Source organism: Pithys albifrons, chromosome 17 (assembly GCF_047495875.1).
Source record: "Pithys albifrons albifrons isolate INPA30051 chromosome 17, PitAlb_v1, whole genome shotgun sequence".
Lineage (NCBI taxonomy): Eukaryota > Metazoa > Chordata > Aves > Passeriformes > Thamnophilidae > Pithys > Pithys albifrons.
In genome coordinates, this window is record NC_092474.1 from 9,063,758 (window position 1) to 9,085,799 (window position 22,042).

The 22,042-nt window shown below is 46.1% G+C and overlaps 1 protein-coding gene across 1 annotated transcript in view; it reads left to right on the forward strand.

The window, feature by feature from the left end:
* HIC2 (HIC ZBTB transcriptional repressor 2) overlaps window positions 1-22,042 on the forward strand; it is a 71,959-nt gene that overhangs the window by 41,304 nt on the left and 8,613 nt on the right. The window contains exon 2 of the mRNA XM_071572196.1: window positions 21,774-21,917. The gene's annotated coding sequence lies outside the window, so the exon portion shown is untranslated. The remainder of the gene's footprint in view (window positions 1-21,773; window positions 21,918-22,042) is intronic.

Sequence of the window (22,042 nt, forward strand, 5' to 3'; positions counted from 1 at the left end):
TCCCAGGGTGGCTGTGGGCAGCTTCGGGGCTCGCCGCTGGGAGGGATGGCTGTGATGACTGTGAGCAGCAGCTGGAGCTCAGGCGGTTGGGGCCAGATCCCTGCAGGTTTGTCCTTCACAAGGAGATAAGGGAGTGAGGATGGAGGTCCCTCCTCAGCTCTGCAGCTGCCATTCTGACTTTGGGCAAGTTTCTTCACCTCTTCACTTGACTTCTTGCATAGCTCAGATAAACCATGCAAATGTTTATGCATCTAATAAATTTTCTCTCAGGCAGTTATCAAAGAATATGGTACAGCAGGAAAATTACCAGTTTGCTGAAAAAGTTTGAAAAAACTGAACAAGCTGAGCTGGGGCTAGATGCTTTTAGACAGGACTCCTGTCCCAGCCTTGAGCTACAGAAAGTCAGCACACACTGTTTGCTTACATCCCCTTTCTTTGGTAACCACTTGAGAAGCTGCTTTCCTCTTAGTCTAAAAGCATCTAACCCCAGCTCAGCTTGTTTCAAAGATTTAGTTGTGAAGAATGAAGATGCCCTCCTTGAGATAAATGTTCTGGCCTCTTGTGGGCATAACTCTCCCAGCAAGAACTGGCAACTGATAATGACAGCATAGAAAATGCATTTAAGCTCGGTTCTGTTATTACGGTCTTCTCCTAGCTGGGACTAGAGAGATTCATGCCTGTGTGTATAAATACATGTGTGGGTATTTTGTGTACATTTCAAAAGAGGAAATAGAAGTGACTGACGTTTGAGGCTGAGTGCAAAACTTAAACGCAACTTTTTCTCATTTGTCTTGGAAAGCGGTGGTGATGGGTGTGGGCAGGTCTCTGGCTGACTTTCTGAATTCCCTTTATGTCAGAGTTCCAGCAAGGGATTTGGTGGAATTTCTCTTCCTGTTGAGTAAAAGGGATGTTCTATACAGCATTAGTTTCCTTAGGAAACATGGAAGGGGATTCTCCTCCTCAGATCTTAACACACCCATTGTTATTTTTGCAGGCATTCTGTGCAAAACGTTCAGCAAATGAGATATCCAGAAGGAAGGTTTAGATTTTGATATGCTGAACTGGATAACTTTATTCCCTCTGCCTTTGTGTGCTGTCTTATGCTCCTGGGTAGCTGCAGATTTCTGTCGATGCACAAAGGCTGTTATTCCTGTAGTTTGCCCATTCAAATTCAGACGTTTGTAACTGTGGAAGTCAAATGTGTTCATGCTATTACTTTGTTAAGCTGTCTCAAGCTCCTTTTGTTAACTGCATGTTCACAGGAGTCTGTGTTTGCTGCAATTACCTGCTTGGTTTTCTGATCAGGTATGCTGAGATTCACTGTTCCAGTTCATAACTTTGTTCTGCGTTATCTTTCTCGTGATGTGTTACAACTGCCTCTCAGAAGTTTTGAAACTGGAGTTGAACAAGCTGCTGTGATGGTTCCTCACAGTGTTGGCTATTTCAGCAGCACCTGAGCTGCTTGAAAGAAGCAGAGAAACCTCAGCCAAGTGCTGTGACTGCAGTGCTGTGGGAACGAGCCATGCACAGAGCACTGCACAGGTAGAGGGGTTTTAATCTGCAAACATGTCTATCATTAATTTTAAGGGTAGCTCAGCTAAGAGCGGGGAGATAAACCAAGCAATTATGTGGAGCAGCTCTATTTGGTGCAGCACATCTCGTGGGATTAGCAGGGGCTCATGAGGCAGGGTAGTGATTTCTGCATTGCAGCGCCAAGTCTGACTGATCCTTCAGCTGGGAGGAAATGCTGCGCTCCCTGAAGAATCAGCAAACTCTCTGGATGTTTACCCAAACTGGTAAACCAGACAGAAACCATCTGTGTGCTGCTGGGTAAGTCCCTGGTGTGCCAGTGTCTAAGCACTGTGCAGTTCTGATCACCACCCCTCAAAGGCAGTGGATGGCCGGGGAAGGTCCAGAGAAAGTCAGTCACTGTGATTTCTCTCTTTGCCACAGAGGAGAGCTGACTTTTTACAGAAACTGTAGATGCCTTACATGAATGGGGTGGGATAGGGGAGTAGGGAGTGAAGATTCTTGTGTGTGATGATTCTTGTGTTTGCTAAATTGATTCAAAGCAGGCAAAGAGGAGGCACTCTGTCAAGCAGCAGTTACCACGTGAAACTCATTGCCACAGGGTGTTATGGATAGCAGAAGTCTAAACAGATTGAAAAATCGATGGAGGACAGATAAGTTCTTATTAAAAGTGATGGCCTGGATGCAACCCCTGGATCAGGAGATCTTTAACAATTGCACAGGGTGTAAGAAGGCAAGAGACTGCCTGCACTCTTTCTCTGCTTTTTTGCATTTCCTTCTCCTCTGCCACCTCCCGGTTTTGTTTTTTTCCCCGTATTTTGGCTGCTCCTGAAGAACAGACAGAGCTGGACTTTTGCTCTTACAATATGGCCATTTTTGTAGTTCAAAACTAGAAAGGAAACCTGCTACACTGCAGTGCAGGGAACTAGTTTTGCCTTGCAGCCCACAGGTAATGCAGGGCACACTGAAATGAAGAGAACTAGGAGCCAAATGCCTAAAAGTGTGTGTGTGTTATAAAATGCCTGGTTTCTTTGGTAAAATTCTGGCTTAAGAGGAAGCTGAGCTTGTTAAGGAAGCTGTAAGTCACTGCAATGTTTTGAATTATTTTTCACACTGTGTCTGCTACAGTTGGTCGAATCACCTGATAATGCCCCTCACGAGCTGACTTGGTGTTTTTACTCGAGTAGTAGCGGCAGCTTGGGCTGGAATCTGAGGAGGGCTGCCCTCCATGGAGAGGGCTGGGGAGCACGACGGGGAGGGGAGAAGCAGAAAGGAGGCTGAAGAGAATGGAAGATGCCAAACCTCCTGTATATGCACAAAGGCAGGAGAGTGTAATAGAGAGCAGGGCTTACAGTCCTGACTGCAGTGGCGACAGTCAGTTGGTATTTGGGAGGTGAAAAACTCGGTTTTACTTTTTGCTAGACGAGCGTACTGTAATACAGCAGTGCCTCCTGGCAGGGAGAGCAATGTAATGTAAAGCAACACCGCGTGGAAGAGCAGTTGGAGAGCTGTCAGAGCCGAGCAGCTTGGATCGCGTCCATGGGAGCTGGAGCCGGGAGCTCGCTGCGGCGTGGCATTCCCTGCCCGGCAGGAGCGCGGCCGCGGCAGGCTCGGCCCTCCGGAGGAGGCTGTGCTAGGCACAGCTGGGAGAGTTTCGTTCTTTCCTTGGGAGACTTCTCTTCCAGCTCTCAGAGCCCTTCTGAGTTCACGTGCCAGGCAGCGCTGGGGCAGATGAATTTGTACCTGTTGGCTGTCACTGCCTGGCACACCTGAGTGCACGAGGCTGCCAGGAGGGTAGTGAAGGGCTGGAGCTCTCCAGAATGAGCTGCTGGGTCTGATCTGATGGGGCAAATGAGGGAGTACTGATTTTTTTTTTTCTTTCTGCCTCCTAACAGTTCATATTTCCAGAGTGCTTTGGTGCATGGCATTTGCTTTTATTCCAGTTTTTAGATTTTGGGTGTACTTAGCAATCTTAGTTGTGGTTTTTAAACCTCCCCCTTCTCCCTGCCCCCAGCATTTTTCTTCTCTTCCAAGTCCTCTGCCTCACTCTATGTATTGCTGTTATAAATTGCTTGGAATGATGGGTCCTGTTTCTTACTTGGAGCCTCTGGATGCTATTAACAACTAATTGGTGGAAAAGCTTGTTTAAACATCACAACCCCACATTATTTTTTAAAATTGCCCTTTGAGGTGGCTGAAATGCTACTGAAAGATTACTTTTCTTTAATACTGGACATGGAACTTCATTAGGGAAGGGAAATAGTATTCTTACTAGACTACTTCTGAGGTATCAAGTCTTTTAAAGGAGGGATGTGCAGTTTTATTCCCCTTGCTTGCTTCTCCCTCCACACCAGCAAAATGGATGTTTACAACAAGGAGCAAAGAAAGTTTACTGGTTTTATCCCTTCAGTGCCTCCAGACTTCCTTTTTCCAAACACCTGTAAGAATGGAATGATTCAGTCTGTTTGCCATCAATCCACAACTTGAGACCAGCACAACTGGTAAATGATCCAGGGAGGTTCATTCGAGGTCCAAGCTACACATGTGGCTGTTGTCCAGCATGGTGTAGGAGCAGGACACTGTGTCTAACACTGCGCTCCCTTTCCTGCTGTAATCACATCAGTCAGATTACTGGGTGGTTAACCTGTGGTCATGGGTGAGCTTGACCAGTGTCCTCCACCATCCAGAAACCAGAGATCCACACACGATGCACCTCACCCGGCTCAGGCTGCTGTGGGATTGGCTGAAGGGCCTCAGGTCCTGCTCAGGCTGTAAGTGAGGTGTGGTCTGTCACTGAGACACTGTGAGCCCACCACCGGTTCCTCAGGTGACACTGGCATTCTTGTCACATGCTGGACACTGTCAGGCTGATGTCCTTGCTGGGTGGTGGCTCCTGACTTGAGCAAATGGTTCACAGGATGCAGCAAATGCATGGACCTCTTACTCTCTGTGGGCACCCACACGTTGTTAGGAGAGAGCAGCTCATGAGCTCGTGGTGGGCCTCCTCACTAATGAAGTGTTTGCTCCACAGAAATGCCATGGCCCTTCCCTGGAGGCTGTGGGAGCACAGCAGGGCTGAGCCCTGGCTGCCCAAAGGAAGGACTTCACTGCAGGTTCCCTAAGCCTGACAGGCAGCCAGGCCTGTGCTGGCAGTTACAGTGTGAATTTTATAACTGGAAGTGCTATCTTGGGAGGGAATAAACAAATAAGAAACTTGGTGCAGAAGTGGCTTGAGAAATATTGTGGATTGTGAAGACGAAGTTGAATTTGGAAGAGGCATGGGGGGGTTTAATGAAAACCCATTTATTCTGCACTTTTTGCATAACTGTGTTAGATCAGGTCTGTTCTCTGTTTCTCTGCCATCTTCCTGATTGCAAGTTAAGCTTTATTTTTTTAACCTGGCACGTGTATTAAGATTTTTTGGGGGAAAGAAAAGATTTTCCTCTAGTATAAATTACTGAACACAGTGTGGGCAGATGCAATCACAGCCTCTCAGTGTGTACACCAAGAAAAGGGAAGCAGACTGGGTACTGCAGGAAATGGAACCTCTGCTTTTAGTAGTCCTGGTTAGGAATTTGTGGGTTATTGTGCAAAAGTCAAGTGCTTTGTAGATGGAATGACTAAAAGCTACTGAATTTAATGATCTTTTTAATAACAACAAAAGGAAGAGAAACTTGAAGTTACAATAGCTGCCTTAAACAATTTTCACAGATCTCAGTGAACTTAGGTCTGTCTGTATTTAGGCACTGCTTGTCTTCTGCCAAAGGTTTAAGGAAAGGCAGAAAACTCAGTTGCAGAAAATCTGTCCCTGAGCATGAGGAGTAAAGAGTTTGTTCTGGCAGATGCAGCTGCTTTTGCAGGGAGACCTTCAGGCCATTTTTGCAAGTTTTTTTAAATATTACTTAATGCAGTAAAGGATTTCAGTTGAGAGAACAGTGAAAGCCTAAGAAATTTGTGATGCTTGTTTTCCTTTTCTAAGCTGGTGAATAAGAAACTAGATCTAATGGGAGGCAAACATCAGGTAGCTTTAGATTTTGAAGGACAAGGCAATGAGGATTCAGTTTTAAATCATCAGCTACAGCTTCATTAAAGAGTTAGTTGTAAATGTTAATCATGTTTGGACTTAAAGGCTTAGTATGCTTGATACAAAGATGAAGTAAAAAATTCTCAGTGGATAGTTACTTTGACTTTTCGGGCACTATGATTCAAATGAGCAAAAAGAAATGGTTTAATAAAGTAATTGGCTTTTTATTAAAATAATAAAAGGAGGAAAAATGTCAGTTGGATAAACACCTGTAAAATGGAATAAATGTTTCAGCTGGAGTTTGTCCAGCTGTGGTTAGCAAAAAAAACCCCAAAAAACAAACAAACAAAAAAACCAAAAAAACCCCAACCAAATTGAGAGCAGGCTGTATTTAGTTACAAATCAATATGGCTTAGCAGTTACCAACTACTGACCATCCTTTGTGAAAATAACTGGAGTGTAAGTGTAAAACAAGATTAAAATTGGGAGCTTTCAGTGACTTCTATTTAAATGCAGTCTTCCTCTACTGGTGGACACTATCTGGGTAAATAAATACATAAGTAAAGGCTGAGCTGCTGGCATGGCATTGCTGTGGCTTTTCCTGTAGTCCTGTGGTGGGATACACAGATAAGGGGAACTCCGAGTGTTCATGTACAAAGTCATTAACGTGACAGGTGGGCTCTTTTCCCCTCCCTTCCCCTCTCTCTCTCACCTCCATTACCCTCCCTCAAAATGGGGGCAAGTGACTTAAATTTGTCTTGTTTCACAAACTTCTCAGGGTGTGTGAGCCTGAAGACACCTCTGAACATAAATGCTCCTGGCTTCCTATTTTCCTGCCTTCTGTATCATTGGGAGAAACTGAAAGAGAGACCTAAAGAGGTTTTTCTTATTTTACTCCTGGTCACATTGGGCACTGCAACTTTGAACATTAAAATTAATTATGGCCTTAGAGGCAGTCCAACAGTGAAATAGCTTGTAATTTATTTGAACTCTGAAATTCCACTGGTTAAAGTTGTGTAAAACTTTCCAATAGTTTATTTATGTATTATTTTAAGAAAAAACACCTTAATTATGAGTCTGGTTCCTCAATAAAAAAGGGCATCTATCTGGCTAATCACTGCTGTGCACTCCATCACTAATTTTCTCCTTAATGACAGTAGGATTTTTGTCATTTTCCCCCATAAAACTCCTCCAATTATCTAACGAATGTGTTTGATTTATGGGACACTCTCTAGGATTTTTGCCCCAAGACAGGCACGTCATGAAATAGCTGGAGGCTGGTGAAGAACCTCAGTTGGATTAAAGGCTTGCAAGTACTGACAGGAGCAGGAGTTGAGTGCTTGGAGGACGGCCTGTACCTACAGAGGCTCGTGGACAGCTCTGGCTCAGCTCCTCCCACTGAAATGGGCTGGTTTGTTTTGCTCTCACATAGAAATTCAGACTTTGTGAGCCTCCAAGGCAAAGCCTGTGCTGCTGCCTCCCTCTGGGAACACACAGCCTTGGGCATGCAGAGAGGCTGCTCATGAGAGGGCCTGGTTTTCCCAAAGTCTGAAAAATTTCTGTTTGTGGAAAAATGAAGGGAATCACTGCACTGCTGTGCTAAATGTGGGGAATTTTTAAAATGGGTTAGTAAATAATTGTGTCTGTGTTAAGTGTGTCACAATGTCACGGTTCCTGAAGTGCACTTTCTGTGTGTGGCACAGTTATGAAATTCAGCTGGGCTTCCATTTTTCTGCTGGGGCCACAGACCTGCTCTGGTGACTTGGTTTCAAGTTGCTGAGAAGGAGGGGACGATCGGCATTGTCAGATCTCATGACAAATGTGTGAAGCTCAGGGCTGTCACCAGCCTGGCTGTCCCCTGGCCAGGCAGTCACTGACACTGTGGCTGCCAAAGAATAAAGGAGATGTAAAGATTCTAAATTTTGGTTATGGGAGGCTGTTTAGCATTTAAACTCATGAGAACATGGGGTGGCATTTGCAACAGATGTTTGCCTGGTAATCAAGGACCCAGCATAAGAAATAGTTGGCTAAGGAGTTCACCTGTCAGTTATTGCTGATTTTTATGGCTATGGACTTGAGACCTCTTGAAAATGAGAAATGTCAGTAGTAAGAAGGATATGTGTTTTTGGGGGTGGAGGGATTTGGGGGCTTTGAGTTGCTGCTCATTGTTTGAGAATGAAGTGTGGTGGAATGGCTTTATTCTGGATTTATTTGAACAGAAATGTCCACTGAGATGAGCAGATGGCTGGGATGTCATTTCATTTCTGGCTTGCACTGGACTGATGAGTTGTGTTCATCGAACCCTCTGTATCACCCAGCCCTCAAGGGGTTATAAAGCAGAGGTGGACTGAAGAAGTTCTACCTACACCACTTGAGAAGAACATTTAGCTTGGCGCTGCCTTCATCCCCAGCGGCTGATGGTGATGCCTGCAGCTATTTACTGTAGGGGTGAGCACACAAACCTGATGTGAGCTCAAACCTGGAAGTCTGAATTAATTAACCAGTAGAATAACTAATGGATGTGGTAGATCCTCGTAAGTTAGGCCTTTCATCAAGATTGGTGCATGCATTCTCCCTCATGTACTTTCTCTCTTAAAAGCTGTTGCAAGAATTTTCTGTGGAAAATGAAGAAATCGGTGCTGCTCAGGAGGAGGAGAGGAGACCCTGCAGGGCCCTCACCCTCTGAGCCCCCCTGTGCTGCTCAGCAGCTCCTCACACCCCTTACAGCCCCAGCTCCCTGATGGGTACTGCGACATGCGTTTCAGGAGGAGGCATCGGGGCAGTTCTTGTGCTGAACGACACCTTTGTGTTGTGGTGCAGAGCTGCAGCTCACACCAAGGAGCTCTTTTCCTTGTACTGTCTGTGCCAATCATGGAGATAGGACACAAAAAGTGTCACTAATGCATTTGCTGCCATAAAAATGTTCTTATGAGCTGTTTCAGGGGCTCAGGCCAGCAGCTGGCATCCTCCATGGCTCGGTGATGAATTAGGCTGAAATTGCCAAGGGTTGTCTCTCTCTGTACTGACCAGGAGATGTATGAGGCTCGCTCTCCTTTGTCCTTCCTTCATCCTGCTTCAGCCATACCTGCCTTGTGCCCTCTCAGCATTTTCTACTTGGGAATGGCCGAGTGGACTTTGCTCTGGAGCCGTGCATCTTTTTTTTCTTTTTTTTTCTTTAATTTAAAGCAGGTTTTCACCATGTCCATTTGGCATAAATGGGCTGCGAATTTGCTGGTAATGAGAGCAGCGGAGGGAGAGAAAAGGACGCTTGGAGCCCTGCGTTGGTGCTGTGCTGGCACGGGGTGGGTGCAGCCCGGGGCACAGATGCTGGGAAGGGCAGGGCAGTGTCGCCGTGTCACCAGTCCTGTGTCCGAGGGGGCGGGCCGCGGCTCCCCCCGGGCGGGAGCTGCAGGATCCTGATCCCGCTGGGGCAGCCCCAGCTGGTATGCACTGTACTAATATAATCCCGCGGGGCCGTGCGACACAAGTGTGACAAGGGAGGTATTTAAGGAGACACACCTGTTCTGGGCCCGGGCTGGGGGACTGCATGCCTTGGCCATGGAGGGGTTTGGCGGAGCAGGGAAGGCTCTCGTTTTATCCACAGGAGGGCTTTGCTTTCTTGGTTCGCCCCCGTTTCGCGTTATTTTATAATTCCCTGGTGTTGTGCAACCCTGTGGCCCGTTAGCTGTTGCAAAGGCCGGGCTGGTGTTTGCATTTGAACTCGTTTTCCCGAAGTGTGTGATTCCAGAGCGATTAGCGGGAGAGAACAGCTTCTGGTCTGAGTGATGGTTTGGGTGTAACTGCTCCCAAGAAAGGGCAGAGAATTCGGAGAATGTCATCTATGTGTGGGGCTGGGTTTTTCAGTCCTTCGGATAATTCAGGTTTTATGTTGTGTTTACCTGTATTTTTATTATAAGGCCTCTTTCTTGCAATTTGGAGCAGTAAATCACATCAAAGCCATACCATCTTACGAATTTTGTACAAAAATATTTTGTTTCTTTGGTTTGAAATCTGAGTGCCTTTCCCTCTGTTCTTCCTGTCTGCCTCCCATCACAAAAATTGTTGTGAAACAGCTACTCTCCCTCCATAAGAAGAAGGAAGCAAATGGAAAATAAGTCTCATGGTTGTATAGTATAAGGAAAATAACTTGCTTAGGGTTTTATCTCTCTTTTTTAAGTAAATCTGACACTTGTTTGGCAGAAGATAATTTTTTTTGCCATCAAAAAGGGGATGTATTACGATGAAGGCCAAAAAATGGTGGGGTCTGTCATATGACTTGATTCCATCTGTCTGCCTTGTCTTTCAAATAGAGTGGAATTTTTCTCTCAAACTTTGTGCCTTTTTTTGATGTGAATGTGAAATCTCCTAGTTTGCCTTGGTCTCCTTCCATGTGGCCCTTCTTTCCATGAATTCCTGCTCTTGGTGAGGTGTTAAGTGCTTGTTGGTTTGGGACAGCTTCCAGGATTGGGGCCAAGGCTTCTCCTATACCTGATGGATTGTTGTGTGAAAATAGCAGCAACTGGACAGCTTTTTCTCTCGTCTTATTTAAAACAAAGTTTGCCAGTAAACATCCAGCGTGCCAGTTGTTTGTAGAACTGGTGTAATGGCTGGTGGAAATAAGGAAGAGAGTGGGACAGGAGTGTTTTGCTCTGGGACCTAGTTAGTTTGGGCAGTTTGGCATTCAGGGGCAAAGGGGTTATTCTCTTCTGTAACAGCTCTGCATTCTGAGTGGGGTGGACTGGAATAACTAGTCCCTGAGGGGACAACAGATTGTCCTTCTCAGAAACTTGAAAGTTGTTGGCAGAGGAGAAGATCCTGGGAATGGAGACCCCTCAGCTCCCCTGGCCAGTGGGGTATTGGCCCTTATGGCAAGGGGATATAAAGGTGTATCTCTAGTGCTACCTGAGGGGTGGCTGCAGTGCAGGAGGAGCCTCCTCTCCTGCCTGGGAAAGCAGAGGTGCTGACCAAACCCATGTCCTCTTCAGAACCTTGTGCTGGTGTCCAGTTTGACCCAACCTGAAGCCTCAAATAGTTCTCCCTTGTGGGCAGACAGATTTTTGTACATGTGAATGTAGAAGTACCTTTGATTGTGCTACTAAGAGGCAGAATATCTTGTTGTAGAGGAAGCATCATCCCCATGTGGCTGTGGTGCCTCCCAGGCTGGCTTTGGCCCTCTGCACATCACCCCATTTTGCTGCACAGCCAAAGCCAGACGTGGCCCCACTGTCCCTGAGAGCTGGTAATGGTGGGCTCTCTCCCACCCCTGTCCCTACTGGATTCTCCCAGAGTTAATAGATTTCCAATCAGAAACTGAAGAGATTTATTCTGGGTTGTTCTGGTGGGGGTTTTGGGTTTGATTGATTGTATTGGGTTCTTTTTTTCCCTTTTTTTGGGAGGGGGGTGGTGGTTTAGTTTAGTGGCTTTTTTTGTTCCTTAACTGCACCCTGCAAAATGTCCTGGCTGACTTGTTTCCAAATACTGGCATCTCCAGGGAAGGGGTTATAAATTGCTAATTTAAAGCCTGCAACAGGATAATTAACTAACCAGTTTGATGTAAATGGCTTAATGGGGCTTTACTAGCCCCTTTGAACTTAAAGCAGCACTAAAAAGTAAACTGTAAATACCTTCAAGGAAAGTACTGGCATGTTTGAATGTGGGGCTGCTTGGCTGTAAGGAGCGAGTCTGCCCGACTTGCCAGGATTCCAGTGGCCTGTGTGACAGCAAACATGACAAGGGGTGAGGGGACCAACCAGGCACCCCTTGGGGAAGGCTCTGCAACCACCCTGGTGCTTCAGGAAGCACACACACACTGATATATCAGGCTTTCAAACCTGCCCTGCCTGCTTTGGAAAATTTAAATCACAACCTCACTTTAAATGCAACTGTAATGAATTTCATCAGGATTGAAGGGGAAGAGAAAACAACAAAAACCCCAAAACCCTGAGGGGGAGGCAGCCACTACAGTCCACCCTAATTTTCCTGCAGCTCTATTTGCATTTAGGTCTTTTGGCAAGTCCAGGCAGAAACACTGACTACACTTTGTTACCCACTGAATCTGCTGAGACAAAGTACCTCAGCCCTGCAGCAGATTCCAGTTTCTGATGCATTTGGGGGACTTTTGGGGGAACCTCTAAACTTTCATTCTTTCTGGACTGTTACAAAGTTCCAAGGGATTAAGTCAACAATAATTAATGGTCTGGAAATGAAGATCATTACAAAGTGGAAGAATCTTGTACAGTTAGGCATTGATCTCGCTTCTAACTATGGAAACTGGGATGTTGGAAAGGGGAATTCCGGGCCTAAATGCAGGACCATTCCCGTCTGTTTGTGCCTCTGTGGGAGAGAAGCCCCTCCTGGCCCCAGTGGTCTCTGCTCCACCTCCTCCTTGTCTGTGCACCATGCAGTGCTGGCAACAATTCCAGCAGCTTTCTTCTCATTGTTCCTCTGTCTCACCACCATCCTTCACCTCTTGCCAGCAGCCTCCCTGGGTACTGGAGGATGTTTTGGAGGCTGGAGCACAATCCTCAGTTGCTGCTGTGACCTCTGACACAGGGGATTTGGCTTTACAGCCAGCTTTGTTGAGGAGTGTTCCTGATCCTTGGCTGTGCTTTGCTGCCTGCCCTGCTGTGCTGCCCCTGAAGACTGTGAGGTTGAGCCAGACCAGGGCTGATGCAGGAAGAGGGCAAGGCCTGACCTTTTTGGTGGTGGCCCTGACTTGGAGGCCCCAAAACAGATCATGATGCCTCATCCTCTGTAATGATGGCTCTATTTTGCTGTGGTTTGTTTGGGGATTTTTGTTTCCAGCTGGGAAAATAATGGGAAATAACATACCATTGGCAGTGTTAGTGCTGACCTTAAAAAAGAGCAGCATAAAAGCACTGAAATCTGTTGCAGAGGGCAGTGATGCAGAAGTGCTACATCTTATTTTAAAAGCCATGTCTGCCACAGGATTCAGCCCCGTGCTCTAATGGTTCAGGTGTCTGCTGTGTGCAGGGACCAAAATGCTCTACTGTGGCCTTTAGAAGGGGAGGTAATAACATGGCACTGTGCTCTTCCTGCTGACTGAAGCAGTTGGCACCATGGCACTGCCTGCTTGCTGTGTGTGGGTGGGAACACAGCACAGGAGTAATTTGGGGTTGATGGTGTTGGCAGGGATCTGCCAGCAGAGCTTGCCCAGCTGCCTGTGCTGTAGCTGTTAGTGCTGTACTTTTATAAGCACTAACCTACATCACATTTAAAAGAATTCAAATCACCTACATTATTAGAGGGAGTTGCAAGCAGAAGAGCTCTGTGCACAGGCAGTGCTGGTGGCTGGATACTCCTCCAAGGAGCACCACAGCACCTCAGTGTGCCAGCTCTGCTATCTTGGCATCTGACTGGGAAATGCAAATACTTAGTCTTAATCCATCATTCCCACACGCTGACATGTATCCAAGGGGAACTTCTGTGAATGTTGTTGTTATTTCCATCTAATTTCAGCTGCTGCTTTGCTTCCCAGCACCTCCCCACCATGTGTCTGAGTGTAGTGTCGTCCAGGCATTTTATGCCAGAGCTTTGGGATTTGTTTCCCTCGTGGAGAGGCAAGAAGGCATCAGTGTGTGTCTGTGTCAGATCTGGATGAGGGGATCGAGGGCACCCCCAGTAAGTTCCCCCGTGACACAGAGGTGGGTGGGAATGTTGATGTGCTGGAGGGCAGGAAGGCTCTGCAGAGGAATCCTGGGGGTAACAAGTACCAAGCAATGGGACAAGAGAAAATGGCCTCAGGTTGCATCAGGGAAGGGTTAGGTTGGGGAAATTAAGGAAAGTTTCTTGGTGGAAAGGGTCACCAAGCATTGGAACAGGCTGCTCAAGGAAGTGGTGGAATGGCCATCCCTGGAGGTGGTCACAGGCTGTGTGGATGTGGCACTTGGGGGCATGTTTAATAGTGGACTTGGCAGTGCTGGGTTAATGGATGGACTTGATCTTAAAGGTCTTCTCGCTCTTAAATGATTCTGTGTGCAGCAGAGGAACAAACCCTGTGAGTGGAGTGGCTGGGGTGGTTTTTGAGACTCTTCTCTTTCTAATCCCCCTCCAAGAAACCCTTCTACTGATTTTTAGATTCCTCACTAAATCCATTAAATAATATGATAAATTAAAAACCAAATTACCAAAAAAACCTTTCTCCCACTCCTCAGGAAAATAAAATTAAGTTAAAGAAAAAATGGATTGCAGTAATCATCCCGCTTTTCACATAAGAGGTGGATCAGTGTTGCAACTCCTTTCTGATGTACTTTATGAATCTTCTAAGCATACTTCTGTCTTTTTATAATGAAAGCTTTACACAAAAAAGTATGTATCATAGAAGGAAGAAATAATAAGAATAATCATATGAAGAACGATAGTGTGACTAAGATTTCTACTGTGTCATTCATCCTACTGAAAGACCCAAACTCATCAGTCATTTCTGGGCACCTCAGTAAGTTCAGCAAGTAAGTCCTGTTTGAAGCTTTGCTTATCCCTCAGGGGCCCAGCAGGATCTGGGAAGAAGTTACATTTGCAAAATGGCAAAGCAGAATTGATTTTCTCAGTAATTTCACTATTTGTTATGAATAACTGTCTTTTAAAAAACCTCCAACAATAATCCCCCTTCTAACACACCTTTGGTTTTGAAACCCACCAGACCTGACATCTACGTTTGGTTTGTTGGCTTGAGAGTAACAGGGAAAATGTGAGTATTAAACCCTGGGCCAGGACTCTTGACTCCAGCTATTGCCAGAGAGAGAACAAGTGATGTGTAACGGTGCTTTCCTGACCTTCCTCTGGTTTTAGAAACATGAAAAATTTCATCTGTGCTTTTTTTCCCCCATGGCTGTTGCAAATAATGAAAGTTGTGTGAAAATTAGAACATAATGAAGACAAATTTTAAAGTGGTGCCTGCTGCAGGTCTTGGGTGTGTTTTCTGAATTGCCTCCTGCTTAGAGAGCAGCTGGAAAACCCAAGTCCTTTTCCAACATGTCAAAACTGACTTTTCCAAAGGATTCAGTAGCTGTGCCAAAGCCCCTTCCCATCTGTAAGCAAAGGCACACTATTGGGCTGTCTGTTCTGGGCCAGCACTTGCACATGCAGCTGGCTCTATTAAATCAATTTGATGAATTACTATATACTTTTTAATTTTTCTACAGGCAGGTCCCTGCTATTTCTTGCCTGCACAAGATTAAACGAGCTTTTACATTACATACCCTGTTATAAGACTTTGATTGCCTGGGATGGGTCTGTGTCTGCTCCTGGAGGGGCCTGGGGATTTGAGATTATTGTCAGACTTCTTACACGAGGTAACAGAGAAAGAAACTGTCTCAAAACCATGTCAGCATCTGTGATGGAGGATAGCTTGGGATAAGAAGGATGCTACCTGTGCACCTTATTCAGGTTCTTTACAGGAATTGACTTGTTTGGTTTGGGATTTTGAGGTGGTTTTCTCTGCTGTTAAAACATCCTCTTCGAGTGAGGTGCCTGCCCAGAAAATGCCTGGAGAAGGGAACAGATTAACCCTGGATGGGCTGATGTGGTGGGTCAGAGAAAGCTTCCCTGTGGCTGCTGAGGCTGAGCCTCAGGGTGTGAGTGTTTTCAAGCACCTGCACTGTGGCGCAACAATGGCACGATTGATTCAGTCCCTCTCCGTGACAGGAGTGCTCGTGGCTGAATAATGGGCAGCCGAGGGGCAGGGGCTGGGTACAGGTGTTTGGGAATGCCAAGACAGAGGCTTTGCTCCAAATGTACCCTCACTGAACATGTTTTCTGCATCCTCTGGGCATCTCTTGCTGTCATATTAGAGGGCTCTGCTGGAAGTGGTAAGGATGGAAGAATTTATTTTCTCTTTCCATTCCAAGGTGTGGTATCAGTGTTTGTTGTGGCTGTTAGCAGTAGTTTGTATGTGTATTACTCCTTGGGCCAGATGCTGATCCTATTTATGTAGCTATAAAACTGCTGTGTTGTCTCATCTGCGTTAGAGAAGTTTCACTCTCTGGCTGTTTTGGTTTTTATGTTTTGGTTCTATTTGGTTGTTTTGTTTTTTTTCTTTAACCGCTTTCCTTGCTGAGAGGGGAGAGCTCCATGGGAAGTGATCCAGCAAACTTTTAAAATAACCTTCTAGTGTGGGTTTGTTGGGGGTTTGTTTGTTTGGGGTTTGTTTGGGGTTTTTTTTAACTCTTGTTCAAGCTTTTAAATATGTGAATTACTTGTGAATTCTGAGTGCCTCTGAAACCTGCCAGCCAAGCCCAAGCCTTGCAGGAGGTGTGGCCACATTTGTGTCTCAGAGCTCTCTGGCACAGACACCTGGTACACCTGTGTCTCCTGCTGGTTTCAGTGCTGTCACAACTTCACCCCTCATGCCTGTTTCTCTGGTACCTCCTGTTTTTCCCAAGGTTATCTTCTAAGAATAGAATCTGCTCCAGATTTTCACTCCCCCACACCCATCCTGAGAAGAATAATTACCAACGAGATGGTTTTAATAATGCTGAAAGAAAGAGGGTTGTGCATTCTGCTCTGCTCTTTGAGGCTTTTTTTTCTGATGGGAAAAAATGCACAAATTGCCTTGTAATTTCCTTGGGTGACAAATGTAAAGAGAGTAGCTTTTGAAATAGTTAAGCTTGAGTATTTAAACATCTGATAAATCATGGGTTATCTGAAGAATAAAATTGTAAATGTTTTGGCACCAGCAGAGTTCCAAGCAAAGGTCTCAATCTGAGTATAAAATCTCGTAATTACCTTAATTGTTGCTAGACTGGTGGAGGTGACTGTGTTCACCTGTCCAGAAGCCAAAGCCATGCTACACCCAGGGGAGCAGAGATGCTTTGGGTGATGCAGGTACCTGTCAGCAACAATACAGCAGCCAGAAATGCAAATGTTTAGAAAAGGATTCATAAGGCAGAAAAAATAATCTGTAAAATTAAGAATTAGCTGAATGAAAGCATGTAAGGGATTGAGTGGATGATGGTGACTTTACTGTCCTCTGAACTATGTCTGCAGCAGCCCAGGGCTTGTTGTCACATAAACCAGGAGAAGGGAAGGAGGAGCTGTCTCTGTGGGCTGTCTGATGTAACTGGTGAGCAGCTGCTCCGGTGTGGGGTGCCCTGTGTGTGGTAAGTGCCTACAGATAGAAATGCTCTGTGAAGGAGTCACTGCTGGCACACTGACACACGCTGGCAAACTGCACTGTGCTTGGTGGAGGGATAAGAATCTACTATAGCTCTTTAGTGATCACCCCATGATAAAACATTAATTCCTCCAGTGTGAGTGTAAGGGTAGCACCTTTCCCAAATGATTTCTTCAAATAAAGCCACACTGGTGCGTGAGAGGGACCAAGTGAGCACAGCCAGTCAGGGCACAGTGTTACTGCCCAGGGCTCAGAGTGAAATGGAAACGGTGATGCTGCCTCAGGTTTTACAGCCACCTCTGTGCTCAACTTTGACAATTATTACCACTAATATTGTGCTTTGTAAACTTATACAGTGCTTTATGAAGTAAGACATGTTTCCTATTTTAAAGATCTCATAATCTTGTGGGCTGATAAGGGGTGCAGATTATCCCCTGGATGTTCATAAATAGCATTAGCACTAAGAGTTTTATTAGCACTGGGTCCTTTCAAGCATGTGGCTCCTTTTTCTTAGCAACACTTTCCTAGTTAGGTGCTGAAGTGAGGATTTTGACACTGTGATGTTCCAGGCTGGAACAGTGTGGGGCATTCTTTTGTTTTGCTTGTAGTGAAAGAGCAAAACCCAAGCAAGTCCCAGTGCAGTGGCTGTTGCTCTGCACGGGTTTAATCCACAGCCTTTGCTCGTCTCTCTGAGACTACAAACGTGGAGTTTGGGGGATGGCAGCAGAGAGCAGGCTTGGGAGGTTTGTGTGTGTGTGCTCGCGAGTGTTTTAAATAAACAAACAATGGAACAGCAACTTCAACAAATTGTGAGTGGTGCTAATTTGTTATAGTGCTGTCTTGCCTTCTGGCAGTGTTGATTTAGGGGAAGCTGAGCAGACTGGAATGGATGCAGGAGCTGCTGGTTCTCTTGCTCTGGGATGTGTATATGGCTCAGTATAAAATGCTTCTGGGGTCCTGTCCTGAGGAGCTTTCAGATTACAGGGTAAAGCGCATGCATAGGCTGCCAATCCCCTTTGCAAAACCAAATCTTGGCCCAAAGTACCTTCCCCTCCTCTGCCTTGCTCCTCCCCTTCACTTTTTTTAAAATGAAGAGATGTTTCAAGTCTTAATTCATGACAAAAGTCTATAATTTGTGTGTTTTGAGGACTGCCAGAAAATCCTTGACCTTGATAAGAACAGTGTGTAGGGAAGGAAAGGAGGGAGATCCTGTGCTTTGGACTGCAGCAAAGTTTTCAGCATCCCTGCTGAGCTGCCTTCCATGACGTGCTTGGGGGCTGTGGTCCCCTAGGTCTGAGCAGCTGTGACAGGGAGGGCTGGCCAGAGGCACCCCAGGTGTCTGCAGGCCTGGGCTGCTGTTGGGCAGGGCTGCAGGGTGGGAGCCTTGCTGGGAAGAGATGGATTTTGGAAGCACACCTGGAGTGACCCCCTTGCAGCCTGTGAGCTGAGTGTAAAGAATGTCTGAAGTCTCAAGAGAAGAAGACACGAATAAAACAATCAAAATGAGAAGTAGTGATTGAGGAAAGATATCCAAGGAAATGAGGAATTCTAGAAGTGAGTAAACTCTGCTTTCCCCTTAGGTTGTCAGCTTGGAGAGACTTGGATGCAATACAGGGAATTTGCAAAACTTTGAGTCTGTTGGGCCTTCTCTTACAAGCCTTCTGGTCTCCTCATTTGCCAGGCTCAGATGTGCAGAAACACTTCTTGGTGGCTGCAAAGAACCAAGTACAAAGGGCTCAGGATGATGAATTAAGATCTGATTTGGTGGGATGTTTGGCAGGCACTACAGTCTTAATACTGCTGGAGCCAACTGTTAAACAGTGGTTTGCTTGAAATCTTTGTTTCTAAGTTTCTCTGGTAAGTACAGGGCTGAGTACATGGTCAGTTCTTGGGAAAAGGAAAGGAAAAAGTGTGAATAAAGTGCAAAAGATGCTGTATTTAAAGCGTGATTTATATATGTTAAGAACTGTTGCTGCTGCATCTGTAGATACGGGTAAGAGAATGAGATTTGTCCTTGTGGAAGAAAGAGACAGCAGTGCTTGTTTTGTGGCCACTGGTACCTGCCAATAGAGGAGAGAGATGCCATTCTGGCCCAGGGTGTTACTGCCCTGCACCCCTCAGTGGTAACTCTTGCAGGCTGGTGGTATCAGCAGCACTCTGTGCAGATGCTCCTGTGCAGAGTTGCTTCTCTCTGCAGAAAAGTTTGCTGAGTCCACACAAGAAATAAAAATAAGGAGGCCAATTGGGAGGATCTTTATCAAACCTTCTCTTGTTTCTCCAGTACTCTGAGGCTCTGTTTGCTCTAACAAACCGTGTAACTAAGGAGTCTGAGTCACAGGCACTAGTCACAGCTGCCTCATCCCTGTCCCAACATCCTTCTCCAGTTGCAGGGACAGTTGAAAGGGTCGTGCATTTGCTCCAGTACCACTGCATTTCACAACCTGCTATCAGCTTGTACCTGTGGTGACTCAGAGCCCTAAAGTGCTGCAACTGGGAGGGTGCTGTAGGACAGGGATGGATGGAAAAGGGTCAGACATTCTGCATTCCTCCTTTGCACTGCTGTGTGTGCCCCCAGAGCACTGCTCAGGGCTGCCACCCCGTCCCAAATGACCTGCCTTCCTTCAGGACAGGGCCCACACCTAACACTCTCTAGGATTAGCTGGGAGGTGGCAACAATCCTTCAGCCATGCCCTGAATTCTTGCATTGTAAAGGGGAGAATTCTGCACCTCAAGGCTCAAAGGTAGCTGGGAAACAGAAATTTTGCATACTAAAGGGGCCTTAACTGGTGGATGGGTAGAGGAGATCCTTCCTCTTGTGTGGGCTGAGCTGCTCCACTCAGTATGAGGGTATTCTAGAGCAGTAAGGAGTAAATAAATGATATTAGCATGGGACATCAGAGCTGCCTTCGCTGCTTGCAGTGCAGGTACAACTGAAACTGAGCTTGCTGGGCTGTTGCAGGACTGCAGAAGAGCCCAGTGGCTGTTGATGGTCACTAGCTGGTCACAAGCTTCTGAAGCTTTATTTGTTTTGTGCCACTGCTGTGTTCCTGAGATCAACTGTGCTCTGCAGATATGCAGGAATTTTTAGTGCCTGGCTCTGCCTGACAAGATCTGCAATGTCTGTGCCTCTCCTCCTCTCCTCCCACTAGAGGTTTGGGTAATCTTAGGCTCCTTCATGTCAGCAGTGAAAATAAATGTATAATATACAAGTGCTCTGTTTAGCAATTGGCAGGAAGCTTCATTTCTGACTGCAGTGGGATGTTCTAACAGTAGGAAACACCTTTGGTTTAAGCAGTTCCCTGCCAATCTCTGCCCTAGAGGGGAAATACAATTATGGAGAAGAGCTCTTGCTTCACAGTAGCAACAAGCAATTATTGTAATCTGGGTGTAAAAAAATTGCATTTGAGCTGCTGTTCAAGAAATACCTCTGTGCAGCATTCAGCCTTTGTTAAACTGGGTATTGCTGGTATTGCTGAGGGCTTTGCAGATGCAGCCACAAGTAAGTTGCTCCTGTGCAGTGCAGTGTGGTCTTCTGGGGAGGGGGAGCTCCAGATCCCTGGGGCTCTGGCCCATTATGCTTCAAAGTTGCAGGGCAGTTAAAGGAGGGTTGGACTGTTGGTGCTGGCAGTGGGCTGTTCAGACCAGTTCAGCAAATGCTCTTGGCTCAGCACAGCCCAGGTCAGTAGGCAAACAGTTGCTTACATTTCCCTTCTTCATTGTATTGACAAGATTTAAAAATCTTCAGTCTACAGCAGTCAAAACGGGGTGATCTGAATACGAAAGACCAATTAGTTCAGTTTGAAAGGGATTTATTTACATAGTTGTGGGGATAATTATGCAGGTGGGAATGATGAGAACACTGTCCTGGGCCTGAGCCCAGCCCAGCAGATCTCCAGGAAGAGTGAACTATCTCCTTATATTCAGTGTCCTTTCCATGAAGACATTTTCTGTTTCCCAGGCCAGTGTCCTCCTTTAAGTTCTCTCCATCCAACCACATTAATTATTGTAGGTCTTTTTCATTTGGCCTTTTGTCTTTCAAGGTCGATAATCAATATTCTTCTCACTTTTCAAATGTAAGATTTCTATCTCCAGCAGCACAGCTGGAGACTTGCAGCCATCAGTGTAGTAACAGCTACGCAGATGTTTCACTTTACTCTGAGGGTCTAAAAACCTGTGTTAAATCCCTGCCAGTCTGCAGGCTTTTATCTGGACTGTGTTCTGGGGGGGTTGTTGGTTTTCACTGGGGCAGTACCATCACTTGTAGAGAGGGACATGTGCTTGGCATCTCCCCTGAGACTGCCCTCCATGATAATCCTGCTGGAGCTGATTACAGGAGCTCTGTGGGAAGGAGGATACACTGCAGAGGATACAGTGAGCTCGTACCTGTGAGATGTTCCTTTCTCTGATGTGGAAAAGATGTTGCCCTTCCCTTTGGGCAGGGGAGGGTGGAATTAAAGATCTTAAGTTTTGCGACTCTCATACAGGCTGCAGTTCGCCATGAGCCAATTTGATCTCCAGTCTCCAAAAAAGCAGATTAAATTATCAGTGAATAATTATCATTATAAATAGGAGAGGGTATACAGTATCTTCTTCTTCCATCTCGCACCGAAGTATCCATGCCATAACACCTTGAGGCTTGGGAAGGGGGACAGGGAAAGGGGGACAACACAGAGGATCAGCATTTTAAGAGTTTCTTCTGCTGCCTGTGCTGTGTGGGGAATGAGACTGTGAAGCTCTGGCACCAGGCTGTTCTGTCCTGGAGGCATTTCTAAATGGTTGATGATATTGAGTTGCCTGAATTTCTGGCCAGAATGAAGCTGGTGCAGATGTCTTGGAACCTGCTGGTTTTGGATACATATGGACTGGTCCCCCCAAAGCTCAGTGCCCTTGGGAGTCCTGAATGGAGACGGCCAGAGAGAGTCAAAAGGAAACTGTCAGAGTCCTTGTGCTCTGCTTCTGTTGCAGTTCAGCAGTTGCGGGGAGATGGGTGGAGGGGAGGTTGTTCTTGTAGTTACATATTTAAGGCAGGTGGCCATTTTACAATGTACGTTTCAATTTTGATTGCAGTTTTTTAATTGCATTTAACAGCGTCCCTGCTGGTTCTCCATTCTGCATCTGTGCAGCCACGTTCTATTGATGGCCTGTTGTGATTTCAATGGAACATCATGGGATGTACCTGGCACGTCGGGCAGCACTGGATGGAGGTGCCTTTAGCCCAATGTACCTGGCATGGTAAGCGGCAACCAAGCGGTTAATCTGCATTCTACTGCTCATAGTCTCAGCTTGTGTAGCAAGGTGTTCCTGCTTTGCTGCAGCCTTGCACTGACTGGAAATCACTTTGCTCTCCTGTTGTTAGT